This window comes from Lepidochelys olivacea, assembly GCF_965140295.1.
Source record: "Lepidochelys olivacea isolate rLepOli2 genome assembly, chromosome: 11".
NCBI classification, from domain to species: domain Eukaryota; kingdom Metazoa; phylum Chordata; order Testudines; family Cheloniidae; genus Lepidochelys; species Lepidochelys olivacea.
The window spans coordinates 74,654,916-74,675,048 of NC_140421.1; the positions used below are offsets into that span (position 1 = coordinate 74,654,916).

Below are 20,133 nucleotides of genomic sequence, written 5' to 3' on the forward strand. Positions count from 1 at the left end.
TGGAGCTCTGGTCTGAGAATGTAGGGGGCCTTACCAAAAGGACTCCAGTTAAGATGGCTGCCAAAGTGTCTGACTCCATTCCCAGCATGCTTGGAATCAGGGTTGGTGACAGAAGGAACTAGAAACCCCTGCTGGGGCTGATAAGGAGTTTTCTTCATGGTGTGATCTGGATGAACTGTCCACTGGACCAATGATAAGTCAGAGCTGTGCAGACCCCCTTCCTACTAGGGGACAGCCTGACTACACAAAGGAGAAAGAGTTTTGCTTTGGTTTTGGTTTGGAAGCTGGGAGAGAGACCACCTGGCACGTGACATCCCAGCTATGCGCCTACTGCCCACAAAGGGAGTTCTCACACTGCTCTGAGACTCTGGTCACTGCAATGCTGGAGCTAGTATCCAGAGAAGGAGAAAGCCCACCTAGCTCTGGCTACCAAGAGCCAGCCAACACCCCAGGAAGATTCCAGACCAGGAAACCCAAGAGCCTAGCTGGAGTCAGAAGAGGACTCTGGCCTGAAGAGAAAATAAGGTAGCTTTTGGTTAAGCCAGTTGATGCCACACTGCTGTAACACTGTCTCAGAACATGCCACCTCAACAGTGCCATCCACTTCAGGAAGGCAGCTGAGGTAGGAGGAGTTTGAGTGTGTTAAGAGGTGGGAATTAACTCATTTATAGATATTGGTTAAATATTAATTAACTTGTAGCCCTTTACTTCCCCAGACCCTATGTTCTTGTTCTCAGTAAAGTCACTCCCTCTGTGGTCCTGTTATTTTATTCCTTTTCTAGGGGTTGTTTTGTTTAATTTATTGTCCCCAGTGTACTGGGCTTTACACTCCTTGACAGCTTGTAGTATTCTCATTGATTTCTCAAGGCCACAACCCCTGGGTATCTGGCACAGTGGGAAGATGCTTTGTGTGGAGGCACCAGGTGCCAAGTAAAAAGAACCCAGGACCTGCCATGTGCAAGGAGAGAGGAGAGGCACTCCAAAGACTGGTGATCACAGGCACCTGGGAGAGAAAAGAGAAAAGGCTAAACCAACACCTTGGGGAAGGGCTGCATTATTTCCCTCTATGGGCTGTCTCACAGAATGGAGAACATCTCATTTGTGCCGCTGGTTGCTACTGTACCATTAGTAGCACCGGGGTCAGGTGGGTGCCTGGTTCCTACTTTAGCTGAGCTGGAAGAGGTCTCTCGTGGACTCTGCAGGCAGTAGGTTCAGAGCCTGCTGATAAGTTCCATGGGGCGACAGAGTGTATGCCTGTGATTCCCTCTAAAGTACGCATGTGGTTACAATGCCTACCTGCAAGAACAGGAGTTCAAGCTTTCTATGTTTTTTTAATTAAAACTGCAATGTGATTTAAAGAATGAGCTGAGATTTCAAGTCAACTGCCAGGCTTCTTACCTGAGATCTGGGTGCAATGTTTCTGTTCGGCAGTGAGTGATACCACACCTATGTTCCCCCACTCTGCTTGCTGATTTAAGACTAGATTAAGCCTTTATGTCCAGCCCTGAGCAAGGGCCAGTATGTAGCTGTACTGCAGAATACACCTTAATTTTCTCCTTTTTGTTGGGTTTTAATTTCAATGAGCTTCCAATTCATCCAAGGCTTGAAGTTAATGGGAGTTTTACCCTTAGGACCCGACCATGCAACTGGCTGCCTGCAGGGATGCCTCTTCACCTGCATGCAGTCCTATTGAAATCAGTGCAGCTCAACCTGCAGGATGAGGTCCTTAGATTGTATGCTGTTCAGACCAGATGCTTCATCTTCCCCTGTGCCTTTGGAGTGCTTAGCAGGGCTGGCTCCAGGCACCAGCTTTCCAAGCCGGTGCTTGGGGCGGCATTCCGAATGGGGCGGCAGTCTGAATGGGGTGGCAGTCCGTGTCCCACGGCGGCAATTCGGCAGCAGCTCCGCCACTGTTGCGGTGGCGGCAATTCGACAGCGACTGCTTGGGGCAGCAAAATTGGTAGAGCCGTCCCGGCGCTTAGTACATTGTTAGTGCTATATAAATAATGCTAACCATTTGTTATAAACAGCAAATTGACTATTTCTATTCGTGGTCAAATATTAATGGGGATTGATTGTGTTTTCCAGAAATGTCACTTGAGTGGTCTCAGCAGAGCAAGAGCTAGACATTTATAAGTATCACTGAGCAATTCTGAGCACGCCCTTCCTAGTCTCTTCACACTGTCAAAATTCAGGATGGGAGAGGGTTAGAAGATTTTGCTTTTGAGGGAAAGTCTGTTGGGTTATTTTTTTTTGATTGGAGCTGGGAACTTGAGTCTGAAAACTCTTTTCCCTTTGGAAAATCAGGCTCTTGTGGGCCTTTGCCTGAGTAACGTTTGAGTAAAAACTCAGTAAATCTTTGTGGAAAGGCGGCTTTTGAATAAAGATTACTTTGCTGTTTTGTAGACTCACAGCCCATTACTGTGCATGTTGAATGTTTTCTGTAGTCTTGCATTTGTGTGTGACCGGTTTGGCGATAATATTTAGACAGTCCCTGGATGTGTGTGTAGGGTGGCTTGAAGGACTTACTATTGTGAAAAAGGATGGTCTTGTGGCTTAGTGCTAATGTAGTGCATTATGGAATGTGGATTTGATTCCATGTTCTGCTATAGATTTTGTCTTGAGAAAGTCACTTAGGCCGAGATCCTCAAAGGTATTCAGGCTTCTAGCTTGCACTGATTTCAGTAGGAGTTAAGTGCCTAAATATAGGGTGACCAGATAGGAACTTGTGAAAAAATGGGACGGGGGTGAGGGGTAACAGGCGCCTGCATAAGAAAAAGTCCCAAAAAATGGGACTGTCCCTATAAAAATGGGACATCTGGTCATCCTACCTAAATACTTTCAAGGATCTCGGTCTCAATCTCTCTCTCTGCCTTGTTTTACACCTCACAGGCGTGTTTGTGATGATAAATGCATTCATGTTTGTGAATGGAGCAGGGACTGTGGCAGTGAGCATCAAAAACAAACTATAAATAAAAATGAACACAAAATATGTGAGTGGTTAGTTATAGCACATTAGGACAAAGCTGTATTGTTGGTTCATTATTTCACCTTGACTGTTGCTTCTGCTTACTTGTTTGTAATTGATACATGGTGCTGACTGAATAGTTACAATTCATAATGAACAATTTCTTAGACAAATGTAGCCCTTTTTCTCTGTTAATTAAAATAGCTGTCATTTGACAGTTAATCTTCAAATATATTTGCTACTCAGAATTGTTTTACATGAACAAATTTCAGTTCCCAAACTGGCAGTATTTCTTGGGGTGTTTGATATTCACAACTCAATATCAAGGAATGGGTATTTAAATCACATGACATTCTTCTGTTTTCTCATTGGATGACCAAACCATTCGTTTCAGGCAGAAAAAGGTCTTTATAATTTTGTTTAATCATTATATTGATTTAGTTTCATGATTAAATAAATATTGGCTACAGGCCCCAAATTTGCTTTCCATGAATATTCACGTGAATAAACCTTCACTTGACCAAAAATTCATGAAAAGTCCATACCAATGGGTGTTTGTGAGTATTTATTCTCACTATTTGCCTAGCTTTAATTACAATAGATTTTTAAAAGTGGTATGTCCTACAAACAGAGAAAGCTTTAATCCGTCATTCGGTGTACTTGAGCACATCACTGTGAAACGTGGAGTCCAAAGCATCAGAAAAAAACTGCAAAACATGGATGATTTGATTTTAAAAGTCTTTTCCCACTGCAGAATACAGAACTTTCCATTCCACTGGGTTCCATGAGCTATGGATTGGGCACTTGTGCCCCTTGGTAACATTAGCTAAGGTAACATTAGATGGCAGTCTTAGCAGAGAGGGTAGGTTTGAGGCCATGATTCAGTGAAGCATTTAAGCACGTGGTTAATAACTACAGTATGTGCTTAAGTCTCACTGAAGTCAAGCATGTGCTTGGGTGTTTGGCTGACTCCTGGCCTGGATGTGCACAGAGAATGAATTACCCTTTTACTCCGAGCTGTGTTCCCTGTAGCTCAGGGTTGAGGCACTTGTGAAAATCCGTCTGCTTAGCTGTGTTTTCCACAGATAAGGCTCACAGCCTTATCCAGCCATGCCCAGCTCATCAGAACCCCCAGGCTAATATTTTGCTTCATTGAGATTTGGACTCAACTTATCTTTGAGCATCATGAAAAGAGCAGTTGCGAAAGGAAGGGCACACATGACGATGAGTGGTGCGTGGGTTGTGAGAAATCTAAGACCAGACACCCACTGTGAAAATCTACCCACTACACTGTTGCATGACCTGTGTTAAATACACCTTATTGAATGATACCAGAATGCAGACGGAGATGTCAATTACCTTTTGAGGCAATAAAGACTTTTAATTGTTTGGTTTGTTTTATTCCATGCAACTGGAAACATTTGGGATTACGGTTTTAAAACCTACCAAGCAAATAATGCATTTGATGCACATATGTATGTTCTCTGTCCAGTGTGTAGAAACACTTCTCTCTGAAGGAAGATTAGATGGACTCTGCTTTAAATAACTTTAAACATCACAGAATTATTTTTACCATAGTAAAGCATCCTTTTCTATCTTTTTTGGACACGTTGTAGGTGTCTGTTTCCAACACAGTCTTTCGTAGGAGGCTATCTTTTCGCTCTTTGCAAAAATGAATTGATACTGCCATCACTGAGCACTGCGCCTCAGACATTGCCTTTATTAGAGACCCTCCATTTCATCAATCTAAAATAATTTCTCTCAGGCACCTGTGTTGTCTCTGAATACTTCAATCCAGATGCTGTCAAATAGGCACAATCAACTGGGGGTGTTGTTAGTTAGGGCATAAGAACAAACAGTCAATTTTGATGATTAATCCCTGTTTTCAAATCCAAGGTGAATGTTTCTTAAAGGAATTCCCATTCAGAATGATTTCTTCTTAAGCACATTATTTATGGCCTGGAATTTGGAAACTCTGCTTCAGAGTCTGTAGCACCAACAGGTTTGACAGAGAGCCTCTGAGTGATGCTAAAAGGAAGGTCAGTCTCTGGTAAAGTGGCCCTATCTATGGTCTATTGTTTATTATTTTGGTGCTAAGGTGAATGTGAAGACAGAGTGTATAAGTAATGCTGACAAGTACACCTTTTCTGATCCACACAGCTTTGGCTCCACAAGGTTCTATCTAACAGTCTTTAGCTAAATAGGAGCATTGAGAGGAAGAATGGTCCAGTGGTTAGGGCACTAATCTAGAAGTTGGAAGATCTGTATTCAAGTTGCTGCTCTGCCACAGATTTCCTGTGGAACATTGGGCAAGTCATTTAGCCTTCCTGTGCCTCAGTTTCCTATCTGTAAAATGGGAGATCAGCACTTCCCTACCTTGCAAGGGGTTGCATTCAAAGCTTGTGAGATGCTGAGATACTATAATGATGCGGGTCCTATGAGTAGATAACACGAATTGGGAGAAAGGTCTCAGATAGAGTGTATGTGGATGGATGAATGATGATTCCAAAGCCAAAATAGGTGACTTTATTGTAATTTTCCTACATACCTTTTTATTTTAAATATAGGTGTTCAGTAGAGCTGGTTGAAATTTGATGAAATATATCTCTTTGATCACAGCAAAAAAAATTGAGAAAATATTATTTTGCTCAGTATGTTTGCATTTTTAACAAAAAATTTTTGAAATGAAAAATTTTGAATATTTTAATGAAATTCAATCTGTTTTGATGGAGAAAAAACACTTTCTCTCACATTTTTATCATTTACTTTACACAGAAAAAAGTCAAAAAGTGAAAGGAAGTGAGTTTTTTTCTGCCCCATTGAAATTAAACAAAACTTTTCAGACAATTTTGAAAAATTAAAAAAAAAATTACGGGAAATTCCAGACAAAAAATTTAATATTTTTTGTTTTTTTGTGAAATATACTTTGTGGGGTTTTTTTTAGCAGCCATAACATGTAGTAGTAACAAGAACCAACATGATAGAACATGGTATGCATTTTGTTGTCCCATCTGACAATAGAGGCTAACAGTACTTTGGATTATGTTGGAACTGCCTGTTTCTTTCACTGGGTCATACTAGACATCCCATTAAAGTTAATGGGACTACCCAGTCTTTGCAGGACAGGGACCTGGGTCTCTGTACAATAATTTAACGTCACAATATTGCTTTTGCAAAAACCACTAACAACTGTGAGCTGATACTGAATTGGAAAATTTGTGACCGACTTGATGAACTAAGCCTCCCTGTAAGCAGCTTAGCTTTGGAGTCAACCTGCTACTTACAGAGATGATTACGACATTCACTGGCAAAACACCACTACTGCCTTAGCCTTCCCAAACACACATAGTTCATGAAGACTTCCAAGGTCTGGGAGATAATCCACTGCTCTGGCAGTTAACAGACCTAGTTTATCTACTGATATGCTTTGTGACCCAGGGCAATTCACTTATCTGTATGTGTTCTGTGTAAGCTCTTTGGGGCAGGGACTTTCACCCACTAAGTACAGCCCCTAGCTGACAGAATCCTCTAGGTACTACCATCATATAGATAGTACACAATAAAAAAAGAAGTGCTCATTTTTAGCGAAAGTAATTCAGAAATAGATACACTGTTAAGTGGCATTATATTTTATTTAAGAAAGAATTTGACTTTAATAAAAGTTGCATCAAAGGTATGATTTAAAATCAGTTTAGTTAAACTAGTGCAAACCCCTGGGAGGACACTCTAAAACTGGTTTAAATTTGGCTTATATCCATTTAGCTTAAGTCAGTTAGTAACCAAATATAAGACAGGCTGAAATCAATTAAACATAGAGGTTTGTGCTGGTTTAATTGATTCCAAGGTCAGACAGCACCATTAGATAATCTAATCTGACCTACATAACACAAGACATAGAATTTCACTGTATTACCACTGTAGTAAGCCCTATAACCTGTGAAACTGATTTTAGTGACTGGTGTGGCAGTTTAAATGTAGACAAGGTGAAAGTAACAAATAAAGAACTTAGTGTCCTTTTTGCTTAAGTGTTGGACGGTGAAATCACAAAGTAAATCAAATACCTCCGGTAGCTGCAGGACATCTTTATTTTTAGTGGCAAGAGAAGCAGTATACACAGCCACATTGCAGTCTCTTAGCTTGTTAAAAAATATCTCAATAAATAAAACAAATAAGCAACATATACACTGGAACAGAAAATGAAACATTAACAAAGGGTTGAGCTGTAACAAATCATGGAGCAATTGGAAGAGGTGATGGGTGTATGGAGAGCAGAATCTGTAATCCAGACTTTACTTGAAACAAATCATGCAGGATTTGGGGAGGCCATGATGGTTTTTTTCTGAGCGCCTTGGTCCAGTTTTGATGTTATTGTACAAGAAATCATTTTGAGTTAAAAATATACATTTTTAAAAAAAGAATACAGCAAAGGGAAGATAAAATCCAACCCGAAAGATTTCTCATAAATGTATTCCTGAATTAAGATGTTCAGAAAAAAATAAAATAAAACCAAACACACCCACAAACAAAAACCCAACGACACTACACAATCAACATGGTTTTCTTTTCCTTTCTTTTCTTTCATTCTGGGGCAGTCTCTTGGGGAGAAATGTTGCAAAATTTCAGCCCATTCGCTTCGGTGCTGTTTTTCCACTCAGTCTAAGTGCTCTGCAAGAGTTCAGAGCTAGGGAGGTCTAGAGGGTTCTTTTGGACCAGTTTACTTGAGGTTATTAAGGTTTCAGAGGCTACAAACTTGGATATGTCCCAATTCCACTTCAGTCTCAGACACTGGACAGTCTAGAATAAAAGAGAGAAAAAACAAACATATCATACTGGACATCTTCCTATGCCTGTTCTCTGATAAGCCCTTTTCTCTTACAAATCAAGGCAATGATTCAGGAAAACAAGGCCTAAATCTATTCTTTTTCAGGATTATACTTAAACCTAAACTGACACACCCTTAATGTTTACTCCCCACCCCACCAGCAGTCTTTTAGGCCTCCATCCATTTTAAAAACAAGTCCATTGATTTCTACATAGGCTTAAAGTGAAGCATGTATTACAGTGCTATCCTGAACAGAGCTGCTTTCATGAATCCAGATTCAAACCACCACAAGCACCCACAGAGGTATGGAAAGCCTTCCAGGTGAGATAGACTTCCTGACATTCAGGGACGGGAACTTTAGGATTAGTTCAGAATTATTTAGCTTAGTGAGGACACAAACAAGAGCTAACATGGTAGAAATAGATGCAGTGATGAATGGTGTAGAGAATGTCATTCAGATGCTCCTGTTTACCTTCTCTCATAACACAACACCCGGAGCCACCTAGAGACATGAAATGATAATACATCTTAAAACTACTGAGAGGAAAAATGTTGGCAGTGGAACTCCATCACAGGAGATTTTAAAGGCCAAGAGTTTAGCAGGAGTCAAAAAGAAGGTTAGATGTTTCCATGAATGATGATAATATGATGCGATACTCAGGTGTGCTAATTAGGGTGCATTTTATGCTGGATATAAACTTGCCATAGAGTCATAGAAGATTAGGGTTGGAAGGGACCTCAGGAGGTCATCTAGTCCAACCCCCTGCTCAAAGCAGGACCAATCCCAACTAAACCATCCCAGCCAGGGCTTTGTCAAGCTGGGCCTTAAAAACCTCTAAGGATGGCGTTTCCACCACCTCTCTAGGGAACCCATTCCAGTGCTTCACCACCCTCCCAGTGAAATAGTGTTTCCTAATATCGAACCTAGACCTCCCCCACTGCAACTTGAGACCATTACTCCTTGTTCTGTCATCTGCCACCACTGAGAACAGCCGAGCTCCATCCTCTTTGGAACCCCCCTTCAGGTAGTTGAAGGCTGCTATCAAATTCCCTCAGTTCCCTCAGCCTCTCCGCATCATTTTTGTGCTCCGACCCCCTAATCATTTTGTTGCCTTCCACTGGACTCTCTCCAATTTGTCGACATCCTTTCTGCAGTGGGGGGCCCAAAACTGGACGCAATACTCCAGATGTGGCCTCACAAGTGCCAAATAGAGGGGAATAATCACTTCCCTTGATCTGCTGGCAATGCTCCTACTAATGCAGCCCAATATGCTGCTAGCCTTCTTGGCAACAAGGGCACACTGCTGATTCATATCCAGCTTCTCATCCACTGTAACCCCCAGGTCCTTTTCTGCAGAACTGCTGCTTAGCCAGTCAGTCCCCAGCCTGTAGTAGTGCATGGGATTCTTCTGTCCTAAGTGCAGGACTCTGCACTTGTCCTTGTTGAACCTCATCAGATTTCTTTTAGCCCAATCCTCCAATTTGTCTAGGTCACTCTGGACCCTATCCCTACTTCCCAGCGTATCTACCTTTCCCTCCAGCTTAGTGTCATCCATGAACTTGCTGAGGGTGCAATCCATTAATGAAGATGTTGAACAAAACCGGTCCCAGGACCAACATCTGGGACCGACCCCCGGGGCTTGATACCAGCTGCCAACTAGACATTGAGCCTGTTGATCAGTACCCATTGAACCCGACAATCTAGCCAGCTTTCTATCCACCTTATAGTCCATTCATCCAATCCATACTTTTTAAACTTTCTGGCAAGAATACCGTAGGAGACCGTATCAAAAGCTTTGCTAAAGTCAAGATATATCACATCCACCGTTTTCCCCATAGCTGAGGATCTGAGCATGGCAATGCAGTTACTTACAAGCAGGGCTAGTGTTATGCTCATAGAACACTGGGCCATTTTATCAACTCCCTAAGAAAAGCGCTATGGAATTTTATCATCTGCTAAGAGAAGGACAGAGGGGATCTCAGGTTAATGCCCTTGATAATTGCAGCCCCTTTGTAAGTACCGTGCTGTGCAGCAGAACCAGCACTAGATACGAGCTAGGGCTGTGTGAAAGTTTTACACCAAAATTTGAAAACCTCCATGGCTGGGGGTGTTGATGTGAATCTGAAGCTCCAAGCCACTGTCTGGAGTTTATGAACCCATGACAACCAAGCCATCTGATCTGGGTTAACTAAAAACCCTGTGAACCCTAATGGACGAGTTCCTCTCAGCTGTCACGTGACCCCAAGTTGTGGCGCAGAACTTGAACCACAGCCTTCTGGCCCAGAAGCAAGATTTCTGCTACATGAATGTCCGTGACACCAACATGCACCTGTCAGGATTTATTCCCAGCACATTTAACTCAACCCAAACCCAAACCCTAACCCTTTAATTCCTTAGAAACCTTTTCCAAACAAAGAACTACCCAGGATAGTTTTGCCTGAGAAAGAGACTCAGTGACCCATACCTATTTGAATTACATGTTTAAAGTGAGTGTCACATTATATATTGCATTATGAAATCAAGCCAATGGTGCCTGTGTGTCAGTGTTACACATATAGTACCTGGCACATCATCATTTTTTTTTCTTTTGCTATGCGGGCTAGTCAAGGTATAGTTATTTTACTGTACAGAGGCAAAATGCCCTCACTTTATCTTGTGCTGATGGTTGCATATTTGGAATGTTAAAGTACAGATGGAATTTTCCCTGTCCCCATTCCCTCACCAGCCTGGAGAATTCAAAGTACCAGAAACCCTGCATGGGACCTGTTAATCAAACAACATGTGAAGATATGATGCTCTGCTCAGGAGAACTTGCCTATTTTATGTTACATTTTAAAGCAAAATAATGTAAAACTGCCTTTGACTTTCACGGGAGTGGGGGTAGGCCAATGCCAAGCACCCACTCACAGTGACTACCTGTTCTCCCTGTACAATGAAGCTGCCCCTGTTGCAAATACACACAGTTACTCCCCACCCTTTGGGGGCAGTAGTCTGGGTGCGAGCCTCAGGCTTCCATGCACTTAGAAAAACAAGGCCACTGATTTCTACGCCACAGCAGGCTGCACAGCTTAAATCTAGTCTGCAGCTCTACAGCCTCTCCAGAGTGTCTTGCGGGATGGCAGCGAAAGGCTTAAATCCAGAGATGGAAGCAGCCCTCTCATCATGCAGCCTGTGCAGACCTGGGTCTGGGTCCATGCGTCATGTTCCTGGGGAAGCTGTAGGGCCGATCAGTAATGCGCTGACTGTGTTGTTTAACCTTCACCATTCCAGCCTGTCAGCAAATTTCAGCTAGATGTCCCTGGGCAAATCCAAAGAGCCAGGGCTCTAGGGCCTTTTAAAACACACAGTTAAGCTCATCATTTCAATCCATCTGTGGCCCTTCAGCCTAGCTCCATGGGTCCATCCAACCCACGCCCCGCACAATGTCTCCTAAACACCCTTTCGGCTCAGGTGGTTAAATCTCACCAAGGAGTATTGAGCTCATCTCGCTTCAGCACGACTGGACAACAGGGGCTCTTGTGCCAACAGACTCCTTCCTGCGCAGGAAGAATAATGAACATGCTGCTGTTCATTTGCCCAGCCACGGCTTCTCAGACTAGTGAGGCAAGCACTGTAAGCCACGACTGCCCAGGGGACACCCCGCTTAATTTTTTGGCTTTTCATGGAAGACACTGTATCTCCCCTGCGAGGGCTGACTCAGCTCACATATCAAAAATGATATATAATTATTTCCTCTCTCTAAGGAAAGCTTCCATTTAGCCTTTTTAAAAAAGTTATTAATTATCTAATTACACCCACATTCTGTAGAAGAGTTCAGGACTTGACTGACTGCCCAGGGCCACTTAGAAAAGCTTACATGTTGGGTGTGCCCTGACAGAAGTGGCTTGCGTGTGTGAATGTGTGCCAACAGAAGACAGACAAGGCTTTCTTTTGCACTTGTGTTGCTACAGCCCCATTGGTTGGAGAGGGTGGGGGGAATAACAAAGCAGAGGAAGGAGAAAGACACCATGGGATAGTCCTTTGCTTGGGGTGGAGCAAATGTTAAACACTGCACTTCCTTAAATCCCTGTGTCACGTGTCCAGGGAAAATGCTATGGTACTATGTCTAGATGTCATGCAGCACTTAGCATCAGTAGGTCTCAAAGGGCTTTACAAAGGAGGTCTGTATCTTTAATCTCGTTTTACACATAGGGAAACTGAGGCATGGGGAGGGGAAGGTGTCAGGGAGCCCAAGATTAGCCATATACTGGGTGTAGAGATGAAAGGGGTTCAGGCTGATAATGGGAAGGTATAGGCAGCCATACTCTGCTTTCCTGCACAGCATTTGGTGTAGGGGTGGCTGGGGGTGTGGCCAGAATGCTCTCCATTCCAGTTAGTTTGGGCAGTTCAATTTAGCAAGATAGAGGCCATGGGGCTGCTCTAAATTACACCAGGGATTTAAGTCCCCAGCAAGCCCAATATTAGGTGGGTGTAGAGCCACCACTGACCCTGGGTGCCTGTGCTGTGCCTCCTGTATGGTGTAGCACAGAATCTGGCCTGAGGCTGGATAAATCTTGGGAATGGAAGTGAACTGGATCCTGGGGAGTCCTGGGATCTCAGCTGGCTGTCCAGAATTACAGCACGTTGCATCAGTGGATCTCACAGCACTTTAATTGAACATTAATGAACTAAGCCTCTCAACACACCTCTCAGGTAGGTAAGCATTAGACCTGTCTCCCATATGGGGAAACTGAGGCACAAAGGGTGGTGGGGGAAAATGGGCATGTGACAAGCTACCTTGAAGGTCGATTTTGGGGGGCATTGTGCCTCACTTGCTGGCCCTTCACAGACTGGGAATGGAGTGTAGGGCCTGCCGTTCCCTTCTCTCAACAATAATAGAGGAGAGTGTGCACAGGGCTACCAGGCCTCCCCCTTCAGGAGGTGGCTGGAGTGCATTGGGAGAACGGAATTGTGGCAAGGAGGTTGAGGAAAAGGGGTTAGGACCAAGGGTATAGAGCAAGGGACTGGGACTCAAGGTACATGGGTTTAATTCCAGGCTGGGCCACTGGCCTGCTGGGTCACCTGAGACAAGTCACTTCCCTGACCCGTGCCTCAGTTTCCCCATCTGTAAAATGGGGATCATGATGCTGACCTCCTTTGTAAAACCCTTTGAGAGCGCTATGGAAGAAAAGTGCTCTGTAAGAGCTAGGATATCTTATCACGCATCAGGCTGGATGATACAACTATACAGTCTGTCGGAAAGCAGATCCCCCAAGACACAGTTTTGTTTGAATCTGAGTACTGGGGTGCCACCCCTGCCGTAACCCTGGTATCGGCTTTAATTTACAAGATCTTTCCCTTGACAGAGTGACTTCTAATTGGAAAAGGTGAAGAGAAGGGTTACTGGGATGATCCGAGGAATGGAGAACCTACCTTACGAGAGGAGACTCAAAGAGCTTGGCTTGTTTAGTCTAACCAAACAAAGGCTGAGGGGAGATATGCTTGCTCTCTATAAATAAATCAGGGGGATAAATACCGGGGAGGAAGAGGAGTTATTTAAGTTAAGGGTCAGTGAGGACGCAAGAACAAATTGATATAAACTGGCCATCAACAAGTTTAGGTTTGAAATCAGATGAAGGTTTCTAACCATCAGAGGCGTAAAGTTCTGGAACAGCCACCCAAGGTGAGCAGTGGGGCCAAAAAAACAACAGCCCCTAACTGGCTTCAAGACTGAGCTTGATAAGTTTATGGAGGGGAAGGTATGATGAGATTGCCTACAATATATGTGGCCCATCTATGACTGCTATTTGCAAATATCTCCATTGGCCAGTGATGGGACACTAGATGGGGAGGGCTCCGAGTTACTGCAGAGAATTCTTTCCAGGTGTGTGGCTGGTGGGTCTCGCCCACATGCTCAGGCTCTAACTGATTGCCATATTTGGGGTTGGGAAGGAATTTTCCCCCAGGTCAGATTGGCAGAAATGCTGTGGATTTTTGCCTTCCTCTTCAGCATGGGACACGGGTTCCTTGCTGGTTTGAACTAGAATAAATGGTGGAACTCTACACTATGATTTGAGGACTTCAGTAACTCAGCCAGAGGTGAGGGGCCTATCACAGGAGTGGCTGGGTGAGGTTCTGTGGCCTGCAATATGCAGGAGGTCAGACTAGATGATCATGATTGTCCCTTCTTGCCTTACAGTGTGCAAGACTGTGTAGGCAGACTGGCCTACCTGGCAAACAGCGGCTAGGGTGGGCTCTAGGTATAGGATTTGGTTTCACAGGGCACGGAGTACTTTGGAAAGGGATGAGAGAGAAACTGGACTGATAACGCAGTGACTGTGTGGGCAGATGTGGCAGTTGCTATGCACTTAGCCGTGGCTCACGCACAGGCTATGATAAGAACCATCTTTGTATGGATCACAGGAATAGCCCCTGCTCTTTTCAATACGTGCTGTGAGACCCAGACTTTCACCTGGGGTCAAGTGAAAGGCAACTCTGAGAGATTGCATCTCCCCTCAGCTCTGCATTGGAGTGGCTGCCTTTTTGAATATGCCAGTGGGGAACTTGACCACACAGTCTTCTGGCCCATGGCTACTTATAGAGTGACTGTGGCCCAGATCCTCAAAGGTATTTAGGTGCCTAACTCCCATGGGAGTTAAAGTGCTATACAAACAGGATTCCTCTGGGCCCTATCCCCATGGGAGTTAGGCACCTAAATACCTTTGAGGCTCTGGGCCTGTGACACTGCAGATTATATGGTATGGGTGAGAGGACTTTAAAGCAAAGCCAGGCAGTGCTGGGCCTCGCCATAAGGACAGGATTCACTGCTGGCATAAGTAAGAGCGGCTCAACTGAGGAAGCGGAGCTGTACCCTTACACCAGGGTGGACTATGGCTGTAAAGCAGACAGCTGTGTGGAACCACTAGCTTTCACTCTGGCTCCAGTTAGCTCTCCTCACTGTGGTGTCTGAGCAACTCCCAATGAACTTCACTCTCATCTCAGTGAGGTAGTGAATATTGTTCCCCATTTACAGATGCGGGGCATGGAAGTACAGGGTAGATTAAGTGACTTGCCCAACGTCCCACAAAAAGTCTGTGAGGGAACCAGGAATTGAATATGTAGCTTTTGAATCCCATTCCAGTGCCTTTATATTCATGAACCCATCCCTTGCTTATATAGCTCCATGAGTCCTTGGGACTCTGAGCCATGGTGGAAAGGAGGGAATTCAGCCCTCTGAGTAAAATTACAAAGTTGCTACTGATAGAACGATGGCTACTTCCACCGTGAACCTGCCTTTTAAATTGAAACGATACCTGCTCCCCCCATGGAATCTGATTTGCATTTTCATTAGCATTTCAACAGGAAAATGTTTTAAAAATGTGATTTCCGACCCCCATCCTTCCCACAGCCCCTTGTTTGTTGTTGGGGCGGAAATGTTTTCCACAAGGAGCACCTGGTCAGCATTAGCTACCTATTAATGCTTGCCTTGAAACTTTCCTGGGGGTCTAATTTCAAAGGAATAGGGCAAAACCAGTGTGTCGTTCAGAAGAGTGTGCATTTTCGCATGCCTCCAGTGTTATTTATTTATTTGAGACATAAAAGTAACAAAATAGCCCTACTCTCAGGTGCCTGTATCTTCTCTTATATCCTAGACTAAAATGTCATTTTATCTGATGGGTTGGTGATGCTTCCAGAAATAATGATCAATACCACAAGGGAGCAGGTCTGGCTGGCAGCAATAGACCCATATATTCACTGCAATTGTTGTCTCTTTATTCAGAAGTACCTGCAATGTTTTGGTACTGTGTGATATTTTGTTTGTTTGCATGGGTACAAACTCTAGGCAGTATCTAAATGTAAGAAAATAAATCAGTCAGAAGAGGGGAGAGAGATTTACTAGGGATATTCTCAGCTTCCAAACAAAGTGCACCACAACTGACAAAAAGCATTTGTCTGTGATACAGTATATGATGCAGCTACACATTCAAGATATATTTAGTAAGGCCATGGGACTTATATTTAGTAAGGCCGAGGTAACTCCCATGGGGGGTAGGGCCCAGAGGAATCCTGTTTATGTAGCGCTTTAACTTCCAAAAATATTACAGTACCAAAGACACTGGAGGAAGAGGCAGTGATAAACCTTTGTGATAATGCTGTACTTTTCTGTTGTACTGTTACATGCTAAACTCTTTTGAGAAGCTGCTCATCAATATCAAAATGGGAACTCCTGAGTGCTGAGCTATTTTGAAAATCTGGTGCATGGAGACTGGGCTGAGGGGTAGGGAGGGAGACAGGACTAGGAGAAAGACAGGCTGGAGGGAATGGGTAGAAGAAGTCAGGCTTAGGGGAAAGAGGAACAGAAGAACCTGTAGCTACTAGAGCACACTGCCCTCAAGACCTGGAATGGAACCACGATTTCTGAGTCTCACCATTCCTCCACCGTCAATAACACTGTCTGAAACCCACTGGCAAAGTGTGTGTGTCATGGCCCTACAGTGGCTGGTCCCTATAACAATAATAATAATACCTAGTTTTTATATAGTGCTTTTCATTCACAGACCTCACACTGCTTTATGAAGGAGTTTTGTTATTCAGAAGATGACAACCTATTACTGCTGTCAGTTACTTAATTGGTTCAAGGGGCAGAGGCCTGTGCTGGAATCTAAAGAGTCCAACCCTGCTGATGACCCATGTGGGTGTTAATGTGATTCCACATGAGGGAATTTCTGTATTTTCAGTTTGCTTTTTAAATTACCTAGGAAATTATATACAAAAAATACATTAAAGGAACATTAGGGAGGTTGAAAAATTAAGCACTCAAAAGTTAGGAAATACCAGAATTTTTGCTTGTGAAACCTTAATTGAGCCCTTTGTGGGTACGCAGTATGATACAATCTTTCGTTACATGATCACATGCTATTTTTTTCTCCACTGGAGTCCTGTCTCATTCAGTGCACGGGATGGACCTGCTCAGGAGGTGAATCCGAGTTTTGTCTGTCAGCCCCCAACCTCATGTGCTGCTGTAGTTGGAAGGTGTACAGTGAGTGAGGAAGGGGATTACAGGAAAAGGAAGCATGGTTTTGTGGTTAAGGCGGTTGAAAGCTGCCCTGGAGAACTGGATTCTACCTCTGCCACTGAGTTGCTGGGTGTGGCTGGATAAGTTGCTTAAACCAAATTTTTAACAGGTGGCCACTAACTGTGTTTCTCATTTTCTGGGTATCCAACTTCAGACTCTGTGGGGCTTATTTGCAGATGTGCTGAGCACTCACAGCTACAAGTTAAGTCAATGGGAGCTGTGAATTGGACACACAAATTGCTATGTAATGCTAAGTGTTCTGAAAAAACAGGTCCTAAATGTCTCAAATCGGCATCCAAAATTAGTGGATACTTTTGACCTTCGTCTCTCTGGGTCTGTCTACAATGCAATTAAAAAGTCATGGCTGGCCTGTGCCAGCTGACTCGGGCTCATGGGACTTGGGCTTGCGGGGCTCTTTCATTGCACTGTAGACTGCTGGGCTTGGGCTGGAGCCTGCTGGGCTCTAGGACCCTGTGAAGTGGGAAAGTCCCAGACATAGGCATTGACTCTGAGGTGCTCTCAGGCTGGAGCACCCTTGGAAAAAAATAGCACCCACCAGCCACCCACCAATCAGCTGTTTGTCAGTGGGCAGGGGCTGCTGGGGGGAGGAGGCAGAGCGGGGCTGGGCCAGGAAGAGGTGGATTGAGGGGAGGGTCTGGGGGGAGGGGGAAGAACGGAACAGGAAGAGGCTGAGTGAGGGAGGGGCCTTGCAGGAAGGGGAGGAGTGGGGGCAGGGTCTCAGGGTGGAGCAGGGGTGGCGCACCCAACAGGAAAAATGAAAGGCAGTGGCTGTGGTCCCAGAGCTCAGAGTGCAGCCTGAGACCAGAAATCTACACTGCAATGAAACAGCCCTGCAGCCCAAGTCCCATGAGCCTGAGTCAGCTGGCATGGGCCAGCAGCAGATTTTTAATTGCAGTGTAGACATACCCTCGGTGTCTCAGTTCCCCATCTGTAAAATGGGGATAATGTTAACTGGTCATCTCCCCAGGGTGTTGTAATATAAATTCATTCATGCTTGTGAACCACTCAGATACTACAGTGAGGAGCATAGAAAAGCACATAGGGAAAGTAATAATTCTGTCTTCAGAGCAGGGTTTGAATAGTATGCAGTAAATAAGGCCTAGGGCGGAACACTGAACAATGAGGATAAAACACAATATTGAATGGGTGCTCATTCTGAGCACTGTCCACCATGGGCACTGAAAGAGGCAGGGGTGTTGTGGGAAAACAGTATGTGATCATGTAATTAAAGACTGCCTTATACTGCAAATACACTCGGGGGCTGAATTAAGGATGGGCAAGCCCCCTTAATCCTGGTATTTCCTACCCTTTTTGCCCTCAACACTTTTTAACAGTTTTTGTGTGTAGCAGAACTATAGGCTGGTATAATCTGTGAAACGCTATAGGGCCAAATTGTCAACTGGTGTAAATCGGCATAGTCAAGATTCAGAGTCTTGAGTATTTTCAGCATTTTCTATAGGACTTTGTTTAATTCCTATAGACTCTTACTGGTGTCATCGAGTTACACCAACTTTTCTGTGTTTTCTCCCACACCTTTCACCTACCTCTACAAGGCACTGCTACACATTTATTATCCTTTTATCCTGAGAAAGGCACTCTTCAAAGCCTGTCAAGGGATTCAGCTGGTGGCTGCTTTTGAGGTACTCATCTGCTCCCTTCCTGAGTGCATCGCTTACACAGCTTCCCTAACTCCTACTAGCCCAGGGAAAACCAGCAGACACTGATCTTATGTGTGGCAAATGCAGAGTAACAAGAACTGGTATCAGCTGACTACTGTTTCAGCATAGCCTCTCTGAAATAGCAGTACAAGTGTGTATTGCCTTCAGAAACTCCGAACAGTTTGCTGCTTCATGGTGCTTACCAAGTTCATTGTAAACCGATCCATCCAGCTATTTAACTTAGGGTTTTATGCTGCTGCTTATCACCGTGTTATCTAAGCATCTTCCATGTCAAATCAATAGCAATAGAGAAGTCCTAGTGGATGGCTTGGAATCACTGGCAAATCTTCCTTTTCAGGGTCAAAACTTTGCTTGTGCAGGGTCTGAATGAGCTCTCCCCTGACATCTAGTAATGAGTGGGGGAAGAGGACTTCAGGAGCCAACCTTGTTTGCATGGACATACCCACCTTGCCTAGGTGCTCAGCATGATGGGAATGCTTTGCCCAAATGATCGTTTTTGGCTGGTGTTGGATCACAAGTCACTTTGTTATTAGGGGCAGAGGTAATAAAGGGTTGTTATCCTTGTTGTGTGAATCAGTGGCAGCACAACTGTGCTGGGCAGGCCTGCACTTAGGGGCTCACCCTCACTTAAATTGCACTTGCTAGGCAGGGGCTGGGGTGCCAAAGCCCAGTGACGTTGAGAGAGAGGTATTTGTGTTTGGGATGCCATGAAAGGTTGCAGATGTGATTTGTTGTTTACTGTCTCTGTCATATAATAGTAGAGCTGATTAAGACTCAACTGAGAGTTTTCTGTTGCAGGTTAGTAGGGCTGATATTACTGAGAACCAGGTTTAAGCCTTAGACCTGCTTTGGGGCAGTGTCTCTGATAGTAAAGACTGTCTAGTGTGCCCTAGGAGTGGGGCTCCCCCACTAAGGGCTGAAATTGCTGAGAGCTGTGTTCAGGGGTGGGGTCTCAAGACATCCTAGAGGAGGTGGAGAAGCTGATGGCGAAGTGAGTGCCTGTACAGCAGAGTGAGGAAGGTGCCTTTCCTGCCCCAGCCAGGGTGGGAGATGAACTCATGGAGATGCACCTGTGAACTCTGGGTCTTCACTGACTAAGGGCAACAACTGTGAATGAGGTGTGGTGGAGGGAGAAGAGGGGGGCTTGTTAAAGGAACTTTTGGTTGTTGGTTTGTGGCAAAAGGACACTGTCTAATGTACTCTGGGGTGAGTGTTTTTATGTGATTTTATGCTTATGAATCCTGCTTGTGATGTTTTCCCAAGTTAATGCCGGGTTCCTTTCTCCCTTTGTATTAAATGGTTCTTTTCTACACTCAGACTCTGTGCTTGCGAGAAGGGAAGTATTGCTTCTCAGAGGTGCCCAGGAGGTGGTGTGTAATTCTCCCAGGTTACTGAGTGGAGGCTTGAGCTGGTTCTGTGTTGCATTGTTGATATTAAACCCAGCCCTTGCTGTCGACTCCAACTGATGGAAGGGTTACACTAAGATGTTTTAATAGAAGGATGAATGGTTAAAATGCAGGGTGAGGTTAAAGTGCAGAGTGGGCAGTTTGCAGATCTCAGTACTCTTTGATTTCCTTTCTTGATCTT

General features: G+C 44.3%; 1 protein-coding gene across 1 annotated transcript in view; it reads right to left on the minus strand.

Annotated features, from left to right (window-relative positions):
- Positions 1-7,046: 7,046 nt before the first annotated feature.
- Positions 7,047-20,133, minus strand: part of TWIST2 (twist family bHLH transcription factor 2) — a 74,093-nt gene continuing 61,006 nt past the window's right edge. Inside the window, exon 2 of the mRNA XM_084643812.1 lies at positions 7,047-7,762. The gene's annotated coding sequence lies outside the window, so the exon portion shown is untranslated. The remainder of the gene's footprint in view (positions 7,763-20,133) is intronic.